The 14615-nt window shown below is 42.5% G+C and overlaps 1 long non-coding RNA gene across 1 annotated transcript; it reads left to right on the forward strand.

Annotated features, from left to right (window-relative positions):
* The first annotated feature begins 268 nt into the window (after positions 1–268).
* LOC148112166 (uncharacterized) lies at positions 269–14615 on the forward strand. The gene is made up of 2 exons (XR_015729740.1): positions 269–358; positions 14475–14615. It is a non-coding gene; the product is annotated as an uncharacterized LOC148112166 (long non-coding RNA).

Genomic DNA, 14615 nt, shown 5'->3' on the forward strand with positions numbered 1-14615 from the left:
ATGTATTCCACACATCAGTTCGACATCACAGATGAATGGATTCTGTGTCCAGCATGACAAGCCTTCCCTGCCTTGTCACATTCCAAGTGAAGGTGGAGGAAGATAAGCCAAGGAAGTATCTGAGAAAGACAAGGCAAACCATTTGGGGATGATCCCAGGTGCAGATGGACGTGAATCTATGGGGCTGACCTCAAATACCTTTGCAGAGAAAGGATGCAGGTCGAGATGCTGTTCCTTTGACTTCTCTATTTCATCCTCAGCTCGTTTCACCTGTAGAAGCAGGAGCTCAAGCAAGGAAGTGGTCTACCACTCTCCTTCAGAGCCAGATTTAATATTCTCCCCTCAGCACTTCTCCAGAGTAGGTACAAGAGAACACCAATAGCAGAACGGGTACGTATATGTGGAAAAGGAGAAGTCGAAGATATCTCACATGTTTTATTGTACTGTGAGTTATACAGAGTATCTAGGTCAATATATATTCTCCCCTTACTTACTCCCCTCCCCTTACTGTAGGCTTTCTCCCCCAGGACTCAAATCCGGCTACCCCACGGGCAGTGGCAAAATTCTGTGTCACTGCAATGTCCATAAGAAAAAAAATTGGTTACAGAATTATAGAAGTCAACTGCTGTCAATTTTTTGGAGGTACTGTATTTATAACAATTATTGGAAAAATACATTTACTCACATACTTATCGGCTCTCCATGCATGTAAATTAGGGAGTGACCCTAACGGTTTGAGACCATGTATTTTCATAACAGGGATGTTATTAGTCACGATTAATGTCAGAATTATTTTTAATTTATTGTATGTCTATTGCTGGTCAATGACCATAATAAAATTTTTATTCTTATTCTGCCACTTTCCTTAATATCTGGAATCCACAGGCTGCTGTCTGCTACAGGAAATCATCTTATTTTTTTAAGATTTCTATGTTTGTGTGTCCATGATTTAGAGAAAGGCAGTGTTAAACGTGACCTTCCTAAAACTATCCTATTCAAAATGTTCAGCTGCAATCTTGTGCCTGTTTTTTTCTGGGCCCAGGTTGGATTTAATTTGGTAGGATTTCTTTCTGCATATAACTGCACCTCTTTTGAGGAAATGACACCTGACATTTCCTCCAGTTTATCTAAGATATACAGTATGTCTTTTGTGCCTGCGTGAGTTAGAGGGAAAGGATGACATCTTCACAAGGCTTTACTTCAAAACATCTCAAATTCTTAACTCACTTAAACAAAGTGAGTTTATTTCTACTGCAAGCTGTTTGAAGTCAAAGCAGTTCCAGAAATACAGCTTCCCTTTTTTTAAATCTCATTTTTTTTGTTTGTGTCAGGTGTGAGAGAGCATATCCACTGTGAAGGCCCAATTAAATTGATTTGTTCCTAAAAGCTTATGCACAGAGATCTTCTCAACTAATGGTTAGCACCTGCTTGAATACGCTCGGCATTGACAAACTCGCCATCGGTCAATTGCATAAGGCAGACTTACTTGTAACAGCTTACATCTTGCAACGATACTTTTAATATTGTGTAGTGATGGACTTAGCCTGCTTGTGACTACATAGGGATTCTAGGCTGATCCCCCTTTTGGCTCTGCCTCCATGTTTACAGAGTTACAAATTAACAAAGTTGGAAGGACCTTGTAGGTCATCTAGACCAACCCCCCACCCAACCAGGAGACCCTACACCATTTCTGACAAATGGCAATCCAGCATCTTCTTGAAAACCTCCAGGGATGAAGCTCCCACAACTTCCGAAGGCAACTTCTGTTCCATTGCTTGATTGTTCTCACTATCAGAAAATTTCTTCTTGTTTCCAGGTTAAATCTCTCCTTCTTCAATTTCCATCCATTAATCTGTGTCTGGCCTACAGGTGCTTTAGAAAATAGCTTGATCTCTTCCTCTCTGTGGCAGCCCCTCAAATATTGGAAGACTGCTATCATGTCTCCCTTGGTTCTTCTACGTCAAACTTCTACGTTCTACTACTCCTTCTAAAGTTTGAGGTACACACAGTAGGTACTCTGAGCAGCTTTAAGCTGTCTTCCACTTTGGGAACCCAGCAATCAGACTCTTCTTCATGATAATTTTGTCATCTTTTATGCACATCCGAACCACAGAGTTACTGATCTTGGGTTATGTTAGGCTATGATTCTCATCATCCCCACCGAGTGGGAGAATGCATTAGCTCTGGAGGAGTGAATTGAATGAATGAATGAGTGAGACCACCAGCACCCCAATGAAACTGGAATTATATGTTCTGTAGAAAGAAGTTACTATGGTGCTGGAGAAGACTCCTGTGAGTCCCTTGGACTGCAAGGTGATCAAACCGGTCAGTCCTAGAGGAGATCAACCCTGACTGCTCTTTAGAAGGCCAGATCCTGAAGATGAAACTAAAATACTTAGGCCACCTAATGAGAAGGAAGGACTCACCGGAGAAGAGCCTAATGCTGGGAACGATTGAGGGCAAAAGAAGAAGGGGACGGCAGAGAATGAGGTGGCGGGATGGAGTCACAGAAGCAGTTGGCATGAGCTTAAATGGTCTTTGGGGGACAGGAAGGCCTGGAGGAAAATTGTCCATGGGGTCGCAATGGGTCGGACATGACTTCGCAACTAACAACAATAAAGAAAGTAGTTGTCTCCAAGTTCTGGTGTCTTGATCTACAGCTCCTCTACTTTTCTCCAGAAATTGACCAAGGAACATGAGGTTGTTGTCCTACCATTCTGGACTATCCCTGGTTGACTTAAGCTGGGTGAGAGACTCTCATTGATATTCATTCTTAGCATTCCAATGAGTGCCACATGGAACATTTCTCCTCCATTTTTTCTACATATTCAGTTGAATGAAAAGGATTTCACTTTTGAAATTACTGGCACAGTAATTGAGTGGAGAGAGGGGCATTTCACTTATTTCCTTAGGTGGTAACCAAAGGGGTATGTCTGGATGGCTTGCCTTTGGAGGGACGGCTGTGTCTTCAACAATCTGCACCCTCCCTGGCTTCTTAAAGGTAAAAGTAAAGGTAAATGTTCCCCTGCACATGCGTGCCAGTTGTTCCCGACTCTACAGGGCGGTGCTCATCTCCGTTTCAAAGCCGAAGAGGCAGCATGTCTGAAGACATCTCCATGGTCATGTGGCTGGCATGACTAAATGCCAAAGGCACACAGAAAACTGTTACCTTCCCACCAAAGGTGGTCCCTATTTTTCTACTTGCATTTTTTACATGCTTTCGAACTGCTAGGTTGGCAGAAACTGGGACAAGTAACGGGAGCTCACCCCATTATGCGGCACTAGGGATTCGAACCACTGAACTGCTGACCTTTTGATCAACAAGCTCAGCCTCTTAGTCACTGAACCACCACATCCCTTTCCCTGGCTTCTTAGGATCCTATTAAATCGCAAGGGAAATATATCAGGAGGAAAATCCTCCTGTGGGCAGTAGAGATTCAGATGGATGGGAACATACGTTACAGATCACCACCAGTGACAGCAACCTTCACCACTTCAACGTTACAATCAAACTCAAAAACTTCTCCAAGAGAAACAACAACAACAACAACAACAAAACAAATTCTCAAGCGTTTTCAAACAGAAACATCTTCCACCGAAGATAGAAATGTCTGAGATAATCCAAGTACAGATTTTGGCACAATACATTTTCCTAGACCTGAATCTGATTAAGAAACAAACCACATACAGATTTGGGAGGGACCTTGGAGGTCTTCTAGTCCAACCCCCTGCTCAAGCTCAGACAAGTGGTTGTCCAACCTCTTCTTAAAAACCTCCCATGATGGAGCACCCACAACTTCTGAAGGTGAGCCTTTCCACTGATTAATTGTTCTATTGTATTGTATTCCTACCTAGGAAGTGCTTCCCCATATTAAAAGCACACACGCTCTCTCTCTATCTTCCCCCTACCTATTCCTGGTTCTTTTCTCCATTATCTCTTTCCAGGTTCACTCTATCCTATATAGCCATATGGTAACAAACTGTACTATATTCTGGATTCTGCCCTCAGCTGCGCCTGGCGTGTTGAACATTCGTTTCAGTACAAACCTATTACCAATTTGCAAGTGGCTGTTGATCTTTGCATGCTGAGGACATTTTTTTAAAAAAAGGTTTAGTAATCTGCTTCTCTGGCAAGCAGAACCATTAATTAATTTGCCTGCCAGGAGAGGATGTAATTCTCCTGAATTACAACTTTGAACAGCTTTCACCATTGTCTAAGGTGGCAGAAGCTGCTGGCAGGCGAAGTTCAACCACATCTAAAGGCCATAGGTTCTCCATGCCTTTTCTGTATTGTTTTCTTGCTCTTACTTATAATGCCACTGAGTCTTCTCCCTCCTTATTCTTAATTGTCTTAATAGTTTCTTCCCCCATGCCATCATTCTGCTAAACACCTAACTCCCACAGTACTGTCTTATGCCTAAAGATAGTTACCCACGTAGTAGGGCTGTATTGCTATTATCCTTGTCATCTTCTCCTCTTTCTCACTTCATCTCTCCAACTACCTTCTCCTATAGATATATTATGATGTATCAATTGTTTGTATCTTATGATTTATGATCTATGACTTGTCACTGTTGTTTGTATGTATACTAAAAGCTGCTGTACCAGAGACAAATTCCTTATATATCTAACCACAGTTGGCAAAATAAGGTATTCTGTTCTATTCCGTTCCGTTCCGTTCCGTTCCGTTCCGTTCCGTTCCGTTCCGTTCCGTTCCATTCCATTCCATTCCATTCTATTCTATTCTATTCCATTCCATTCCATTCCATTCCATTCCATTCCATTCATTTTCAAAGAGCTCCTACTACTGATTCTGTTACTACAGCATTTATTTATTATTTTCTGAGTCCAGAATCTCTTACATTAAAAAGGCAGGATATAATATTTAAATTAGTATAATAGTCCAAATTAAAAAGAAAAAACAACTTTCAGTAATTATATAACAGAAAAAAAATTAAATGTAAAATGCAAAAATTCTGGTTCTGGGGGCGTGGCTTGGTGGGGGGGTTAATGTGACTGGTTGGGCATGGCCAACTTTTTTTTTTTACTTTTAAAAGTTTGTTTTGTTTTTTTTTGCTTTTAAAAGAAAAAAAAGCCTCTGACGATCAGGCAACTCAGCTTGGATCGTCAGAGGTTTTTAAAAGCATTTTTTGAAGAGGTTGTAGAAAAAATGCTTTTAAAAGGCTCTGACGATCCCAGCTGAGCTGCGTGATCATCAGAGGCTTTTTTTTTTTTTACTTTTAAAGGCATTTTTTCGGCCAAAGAAAAAATGCTTTTAAAAGTAAAAAAAAAAAAGCCTCTGATGATCATGTGGCCCAGCTGGGCAATGGGGAGGGGGACAGGGATTTTTGCTACTGGTTCTCTGAACCACTACCCGCCATCGCTACGGGATTGGGCGATCCGGTCCGAACCGGGAGCATTTCATTCCTGATCTTGAGATGTTCTGTAGAATGCTCCAGGGACATTCTAACCTTCTTGCTTAAATTTTCAGCATCCATTCTATCTTTTTAAAAACTGTACAGTTGTATTTTGAAACCCGTGCTTATTCCTATTGCTGAAATTATGGTCCAATCAGGGAAATGATCAGATTTAGCAAATAATTCCTAGGTGTTTTTGAAAATATTCTAAAAAGTAATACTTTAACATAGTTAAACCACTCATTTGGCTACCTGAATCTAATTGCCTGTTATGTGTTGAATGTTCTACCATCTGTTGTGCCCTCAGGCTTTCTCACCAGAAAAGACCTGGATACTCTCCAGTTTCAAACACGTCCAAGGCCCAAATCAACGTACAACAGAAGAGAGATGGAGGTGAAAAGCTCTGTTAGACCCTCAAACAGAGTCAGTTACTTTTACAATAAGAAGAAAGAAGACTGAGATCTGATAAATTAGATTGCTCACGGTTTAATGGAAGGGTGTAGAGATTAAGTTAAACCAATGGTGAAATCCATTTTTTTTTTACTACCGGTTCTGTGGGCATGGCTTGGTGGGCATGGTGTGACTTGGTGGGCGTGGCAGGGGAAGGATACTGCAAAATCCCCATTCCCACCTCACTCTGGGGCTAGCCAGAGGTGGTATTTGCCGGTTCTCCGAACTACTCAAAATTTCCGCTACCGGTTCTCCAAACTACTCAAAATTTCCGCTAATGGTTCTCCGAACTATTCAAAATTTCCGCTACCGGTTCTCCAGAACCTGTCAGAACCTGCTGGATTTCACCCCTGAGTCAAACCTGATTCAAATTGTCAGTTCAAATCCCTGAGTCAATCCAATTCAGTTTTTCAAACTGTATTTTCAGGTTGATATGATTCTGAACACAAGCTTTTCTTTTCGTAGTCGGCGAAAGGTCATTGAATCATTCAGGTTGACTCTGAGGTTTGATGCAAATTTAGAAAGTCAGTTTGATTCAGAGATTTGGCCCAAGTGCCCTCATACTGAATATGCTAATCAAATCTTCACACGGCCTCTCTGTGAGTTCCTCCTAGGGATTTTGTTCGATGGCGACATATCTCCAGAATAGGTTTCTGTAACCTTTGCATCTGCTTTATCTGTAGACACGGACGCAAATAGAATAAAAAATGCAATTCGGCTCAAGCTAGTAAGGAAAAGGTTGTGAGCAGATCATTCATGTTCCTGATCAGCCTGCAGCCTTGGTGTTAAATACATATGGACAACTTCAGGGCAGTGACTCTTCCAGCTCCTGGTTCTTGAGTTCAAGCCAGATTTAAGACTTGACTGCTTTTGACTTTTCTTGACTGGAAAGTAGGCTGAAAAGCCACCACATCTGTGACTTCTTACTGTTGAACAGTATCATATACATGGCTTCTATTCTACTCCTGAGATGGAGGCAGGGGTGGGCTTCAAAAATTTTAGCAAAGAGTTCTCTGCCCAGTTGATGGGTGGGTGTGGCCATGGTGGGCATGGCCTAGTCAGCCTCCTGCACAATGGTGGCGGGGCCTTTTTGTCTTCCCTGGGCTCCGGAGGCTTTCTTTGAGCCTCTGGGAGGGCAAAAACGGGCTCCCCAGGCTCTGGAGGCCAGAAACAGACCCAGCCCCAGTTAATATCCTTGAAGCTTAATGCTGGACATGGATGTTTGATGGAACCCTGATGCTTGTTCTGACTTGAACATGGGTGGTGCCTCACCCCTTACATCCTTGTCGATAGACTTTGGCTAGCTTAAAGGTTTTAGAATAGAATAGAAATCTTTATTGGCCAAGTGTGATTGGACACACAAGGAATTTGTCTTTGGTTCATATACTATCGGTGTACTGTACATAAAAAGACAAGATACATTCATCAAGAATCATAAGGCACAACACAATGATAGTCATAGGGTACAAATAAGCAATCAAATCATACTAGGAAACAATCAATATAAATCATAAGGATACAAGCAACAAAGTTACAGTCATGCAGTCATAAGTGGGAGGAGATGGGTGATAGGAACGATGAGAAGATTAATAGTAAAGCAGGCCTAGTAAATAGTTCAGCAGTGTTGAGGGAATTATTTGTTTAGCAGAGTGATGGCATTCGGGAAAAAACTGTCCTTGTGTCTAGTTGTTCTGGTGTGCAGTGTTCTATAGCATCATTTTGAGGGTAGAGGTTGAAACAATTTATGTCCAGGATGTGAGGGGTCTGTAGATATTTTCACAGCCCTCTTTTTGACTCATGCAGTATACAAGTCCTCAATGGAAGGTAGGTTGGTAGCAATGGTTTTTTCTGTAGTTCTAGTCAGTTTTATGACTAAGCATGATCATAAGTGCACTTTATTGGTGGATACTCTCTTATTTCTTGAAGAAGTCTTCTTGAATGATTAAAGCTACTTATCAAGGAAGCTCAAGGTGGCATAAATGGGGAGGGGAGGGGAAATGATCTCCCCTCATTTTATTCTCACCGTTACTATATGAGCTGAGTTGGACCATGAGATGAAGCTTGGTTCAAGGTCATTCAATAGGCTTGCCTTCACAAGTTGTGGGCGCTACATTATTGGAGGTTTTTAAGAAGAGATTGGACAACCATTTGTCTGAAATAGTAGGGTCTCATACTTGAGCAGAGGATTGGACTAGAAGACCTCCAAGGTCCTTCTGTCATTCTGTTAAGCTTAGTGGCTGAGAAGGGATCTGAACCCAGTGTCTTACTCCCAGTTCCATCATGCTAACCATTATTCTACTCTTTCAGTTCAAACTAGATTGTTACCAGTTTTTAAAAAATCAAACATTATGGGCAGATCTCCAACGTAGGCACCTGCCTTCCTGGTCCAATGACTTCTCCAAAGCTCTCACCTTTGCCCGCTGGATTGTGTGAGACACCTGGGACTCACTGCTGAAAAGCCCTCCTGCTGCTTCTTCTTTTTGAGGTCATCATTTAAGAACAGAAGAAGCAGCATTGCTGGAAACTGATGAAAAAAAGAGCCTTGATAGTACAGTGGTCTACGCACCCTGTTATTAACACAGCTGCCTGCAATTTACTGCTGGTTCGAATCTCTCCAAGGCTCAAGGTTGACTCAGCCTTCCATCCTTTCTAAGGTAGGTGAAATGAGGACCCAGTTTGTGGGGGCAATAAGCTGACTTTGTATAAATATACAAAAGTATGAAGGCTATTGCTTAATGCATTGTAAGTCGCCCTGAGTCTCCGGAGAAGGGCGGCATATAAATCAAATTTAAAAAAAAAATGGAATGGCTCAGCCTTGGGAAGGGATGGAATGAAACCATAGAACAGTGTTGGTGAACCTTTTTGGCACTGAGTGCTGAAATGGCTGTGCACGTGTGTGCATGCATACCGGAAACCAGACGAGCAGCCACCTGGAGTGCACATGTGAGCCCCAAGCAGCTGCTCCCCTGGCTTATGGCACATATGTGTGTGTGAAGACCAGCTGACCGGTGCCCATGCATGTGCTGGAAACCGGAAGATCATATGAGCCGAGGTGGCGCAGTGGTTAGGGTGCAGTATTGCAGCTACTTCAGCTGACTGCTAGTTCAGCAGATCAGCGGATCAAATCTCACTGGCTCAAGGTTGACTCAGCCTCCCATCCTGTTGTGGCCCCGCCCTCTGAGCTTATCTCATAGGAGGAAGAAGGCTCTGAACATGAGGAAGAGGAGTCAGCCAGGCCTCCCTCTCCAGGCCCCTCCCCTCTGGCACTGTCTCAGGTGCCGGCCAAGGGAGAGGAGATTAGCCAGGAGCCAGGTGTCTCGGATGAGAGCGAAGGAGAGCCGTCATTCCTGGATGCACGCCAACGAAGGCGTGATAATTATTTTCTTTCAATATATGTAGCTGCCCAACAAGCGACCCCCGAGAGGCTAATGTCCAATTTAAAAGCACAGAAACTAACCCTTCCCCCACAACACACATAAGTGAGGCGACTGACATATCTACGGAAATAAATTCCTCAGAAAAGACTTTAGGCCCTCAAAGAATCAGGGCTTAAATAAATAAATAAATAAATAAGCACACACCCACATAATCCAAGTTGTGAGTGAGTGCTTTGGTGAGCTTCCTATTTCTATGAAAGCTCAATTGATGGAGAGCTGATTATTAGAATTTTATGAAAAAAAACCCACAAAGTTCGAATTGTTCCAATTCTCAGGCTGTCATCCATGGAATTAATGGCCCCTCAGAAACTCAAAATTCTGAGGAATTAAAAATATTTGCAAAGCCACCCTCTACCACAAGATTTTTTTAAAAAAAATCCCTTTCGTCTTCTACTTTTTTTTCTTATGCTTCTATTTTACCTCTTCTGATTTTCTTTCTTTTTTCTTAACCGTCTCCACTTGATTATGTTTTCTAGGAATACCCATGGAACAGTGGTGGGTTTCAAAATTTTTTACTACCGGTTCTGTGGGTGTGGCTTGGTGGGCATGGCAGGGGAAGGATACTGTAAAATCTCCATTCCCTCCCCAATCCAGGGGAAGGTTACTGCAAAATCCCCATTTCCTCCCTTATCAGCTAGGACTTGGGAGGCAGAGAATAGATGGGGCTGGGGCCAGTCAGAATTTTTACTACCGGTTCTCCAAACTACTCAAAATTTCCGCTACTGGTTCTCCAGAACTGGTCAGAACCTGCTGAAACCCACCTCTGCCACGGAGCCTGGATGTTCTTGGAATAATGAAGGACCCAAAGACATTTTTTTGCAAATAAATATGAAGCTGAAAGATGTGCTAGCTGCCTGCTTGTTTTTTTATGGGTTTTAGTTCAATTTTTAATCGCGACAACATTTTTAGAAAGCCAAGTGGGACAGCTAGAAATCTGCCTTTGAACCAAGCTCTTTAAAACAAGGGATTGACCTTTAGAAAACAGGACATACTTTTCAAATGACCAGCTATTTTGGTTGACTTGTGCTTGAAGGCACCAGAGCTGTTCAGATCCTTAGATAGGCATAGTCCAGTGTGTGATGGAAAGGACTGTAGGGATGGCCAATACAAAACCTCTTTTGGGAAGAAAGAATCCAGAAGAACCAGGGGAGACAGGATAGCAGTCTTCCAATATCTGAGGGGCTGCCACAGAGAGGAAGGGGTCAAGCTATTTTCCAAAGCACCTGTAGGCCAGACAAGGAATAATGGATAGAAACTGATCAAGGAGAGATTCAACCTAGAAGTAAGGAGAAATTTTCTGACACTGAGAACAATCAACTAATGGAACAGAAGCTGCCTTCGGAAGTTGTGGGAGCTTCATCGCTGGAGGCTTTCAAGAAGAGACTGGACTGCCATCTGTCAGAAATGGTGTAGGGTATCCTGCTTGGGTGAGGGGTTAGACTAGATGACCTACAAGGTCCCTTCCAACTCTGTTAACCTATTAATCTGACTATCTGACTCTGTTAATCTGATTATCTGTCTATCCAGCCTCACAAAAAACTGGCAAAAATTCTGCATTGGTTCCCTTTGGCTGTAATTCCAGAGACATGTAACAAAATCTACTTTCCTGGCATGTTACTCCAAATATGTTGAGATTACCATTCTTATTTTTCCCGAATCGTTCTAATTCTGGTTTTATTTACAGGGCCTATTAAGTCTTGTCTCTGGTGGTCCCTTCGTAATGAGATGCTTAAAAGGTCTTGCAGTCTTTGCATTTTTATTTTTTTTTGAACGCACTACTTATAAGAAGGTTTTGTCTTCTTCACACTGTATATTGTAATTCTTAGGAACAAAAGCAGGCTCTAATGAACAGACAAGTCAAGGCCAATGTCACAGATAAGCCAGGGAAAGGAAGATTTGGAATACAATGGGATGTCAGTTCGCGAAAAGTAAATGTTGCCTTTTCCAACAGAGAGCTGAGATTTCGAACGGTTTGCTGTATCATATTTTCAGACTGATGGCCTTTGGCAACGAAAGCCAGGGGAACTGCTCTTTCCGCCAGACTTGTTAATATCGTTGCTTGAATTTTACCTGGCTTTTTAGACGATTCCTGTCTCTCGAAGAAGCCTAGGTTAATTCAAAAGGAAGAGGTGGAGGGAGTCCAAATTATAGCTCTGTCTTTGGATAAGGCACCCAAGGGAAGCATAGGAGGGAACCAAGCGATTGACTCTTTAATGCCAGAAAATGAACGGTGAGAAACATGCTAGCATTTATATGTAATTTAAAATGGAATGGAATAGAATAAGATAATGAATGGACTGGACTGGACTGGACTGGACTGGACTATGATAGGATAGGATAGGATAGGATAGGATAGGATAGGATAGGATAGAACAATGAATGGAATGGAATGGAATGGAATGGAATGGAATAGGACAATGACTGGACTGGACTGGACTGGACTGGACTGGACAATAGAATAGAATAGAATAGAATAGAATAGAATAGAATAGAATAGAATAGAATAGAATGGAATGGAATGGAATGGAATGGAATGGAATGGAATGGAATGGAATGGAATGGAATAGAATAGAATAGAATAGAATAGAATAGGACAATGAATGGAATGGAATGGAATGGAATGGAATACTTTATTGGCCAAGTGTGATTAGATAAGACAAGGAATTTGTCTCTGCTGCAGAAGCTCCGGGGTGACTTTCCCTTCATGAAGCTCCACCTGGAAGATCAGTATCCATAGTAGACCTCAACCTTACAACCATTCATTTATCAACCCTTCAAACTTACAATTGCATTGAAAAAAAAAATATTTATGACCAGTCCTTACACTTATGAATATTGTAGCATCTCCACAGTCATGTGACCAAAACGTGAGTGCTTGGCATGTGGTCACAACAGTTTCAGTGTCCTCGGATTTCAACCCTGAAGCCGAGTAATACACCCATAGCAAACAGAACTCTGTGCCAATATGATATCTCGAAATATTCTTTGAAGAATCTACCTGCCTCAGAGTTCTGTTTGCTGTGGGTGTATTACTTGGAACACTCACACACTGGGGTTGTGTGATTGCCGTTTGTGGCCTTCCTAGCTGGCTTCTGATCAGCAAAGTCATTGGGGGAAGGCATATTCGCTTAACGCCTGCGCTAATTTGCTTAACAACTGTGGCATGACTCTCTTAACAACATTGCCTTGCTTGGCAATGGACATTTTGGTCCCAGTTGTGGTTTTAAGTCAAGGACTACCTGCATTTACTTCCTTGAATGGCAGATGGGAGCACAGGAAAACAATCACAGCATTTATCCGAGAAAACTAAATGCCCTAACAGGAAACAAGAATGCAAAACTCACTCCTCTTCTTCCTTGAATTGTCCCTATTTTAGACGCAGTTCTTTTCCAGGGACAGAATGCAGAGCAACCTCAAACACCAGATTATTATTTTTTAATTCCATGGAAATTATCAATCTTAACCACTGCTGCTCTTGATTTGATTCTTTATATGCATCTTCTCTCTGAATTTTCCCCAAGTTTAAGAGAATCAAAGAAGGAGGCCAAGACATTCCTTCATCCTCATGCCGAACACTGAGTCAAAATTATGTGTCATCGGTGCATAAATGTGGGACTGGCCATAGAGTTCACCGAACATGCAAGAGCCAAACCTGATGCCCAGTTCTAGGTGGGGTAGCAATGAGAAAACAAAGGATTATGTTGCAAGAGTGTCAACAAGCTGGAAGTGCTAAAGATCAGCCACAAAGCTTAATATACACATTATTTGAAGTTTCACCCAAGGATTGGAAAATAACTGCCTAAACGAGTTTGGTTATAAATCCCAATTGTCTAGTGACACACACACATACAAAGGAACATTTGGTCTGGTGCAATTTTATTCAGCTGTAACAAGACAGGAAGAAAGAAAATCTTTCCACCCCGTTTAGAAGAATCCAAGACTACAGGCTCACTTAAAAATGAAGAAAAGAGCTAAATTTTGGCACTCACAAAATATTTGTCCTGGGGATTTTACAGTATCCTTCCCCTGGAGTGGGGAGGAAATGGTGATTTTACAGTATCCTTCCCCTGGAGTGGGGAGGAAATGGTGATTTTACAGTATCCTTTCCCTGGAGTGGGGAGGAAATGGTGATTTTACAGTAACCTTCTCCTGGAGTGGGGAGGGAATGGAGATTTTACAGTATCCTTCTCCTGGAGTGGGGTGGGAATGGGGATTTTACAATAACCTTCCCCTGGAGTTGGTGGGAATGGGGATTTTACAGTATCCTTCCCCTGGAGTGGGGAGGGAATGGGGATTTTACAGTAACCTTCTCCTGGAATGGGGAGGAAATGGAGATTTTACAGTATCCTTTCCCTGGAGTGGGGAGGAAATGGTGATTTTACAGTAACCTTCTCCTGGAGTGGGGAGGGAATGGAGATTTTACAGTATCCTTCTCCTGGAGTGGGGTGGGAATGGAGATTTTACAATAACCTTCCCCTGGAGTTGGTGGGAATGAGGATTTTACAGTATCCTTCCCCTGGAGTGGGGAGGGTATGGGGATTTTGCAGTATCCTTCTCCTGGAGTTGGTGGGAATGGAGATTTTACAGTATCCTTCTCCTGTCACGTCCACCAAGCCACGCCCCACCAAGCCACGCCCACAGAACTGATAGTAAAAAAATTTTGAATCCCACCACTGGTCCCCAACTGCAGGGCCATGGACTGAAACCAGGCCACGGCTTTCCGATGGACAAGCTCAGTCTCTTAGCCACTGAGCTATCTAGTCAGGCTATTTCAGAAGGTGGTGGTGAGTGGGTCTTATTATCACCTTGTACAGATGTCTTCGGTTCTCCAAATGGATCCAGCTGCCATTTCAGGTGAATTTTGCTGCAACTGCAAACTGCAGGAATATTCTGGTAGCTGTAAGAAGCAGCGGAGAGCGAATAACAGGGCAGAATCATTTGCTCTTTGCCTCTGGCAGGATAACCCGGTTGGATCAGCCTTCAGCCCCTAAAGTGTTTGACCTTAGCCATTCTTAGCGCAACGGTGTTAGCCAACACTTTTTATGCACCATATCTTTAAATCAAAAGTCGGTTAGTAAACTCCTGGGTTCCTTTGGCTGTTTTCTGTTCTCATGCGGTTACTGGTAGATAAGGCAGATTACGACTGCATTTACCTCTGCATCTGTTTCAGGTCACCTGGACAAGAAAGATCCAGTGCGGGGCCTTTGGTGTTCCTGGAATGACGTACCAGTGATTCATGGCCGTGGTGTTTTATCTGGCTGATTTTGTGAGAACCTGTCATTAAATTATAGGCAAAAGATCTAAACCAAAA

Source organism: Pantherophis guttatus, chromosome 13, assembly GCF_059756535.1.
Source record: "Pantherophis guttatus breed Tessera chromosome 13, ASM5975653v1, whole genome shotgun sequence".
NCBI classification, from domain to species: Eukaryota; Metazoa; Chordata; class Lepidosauria; order Squamata; family Colubridae; genus Pantherophis; species Pantherophis guttatus.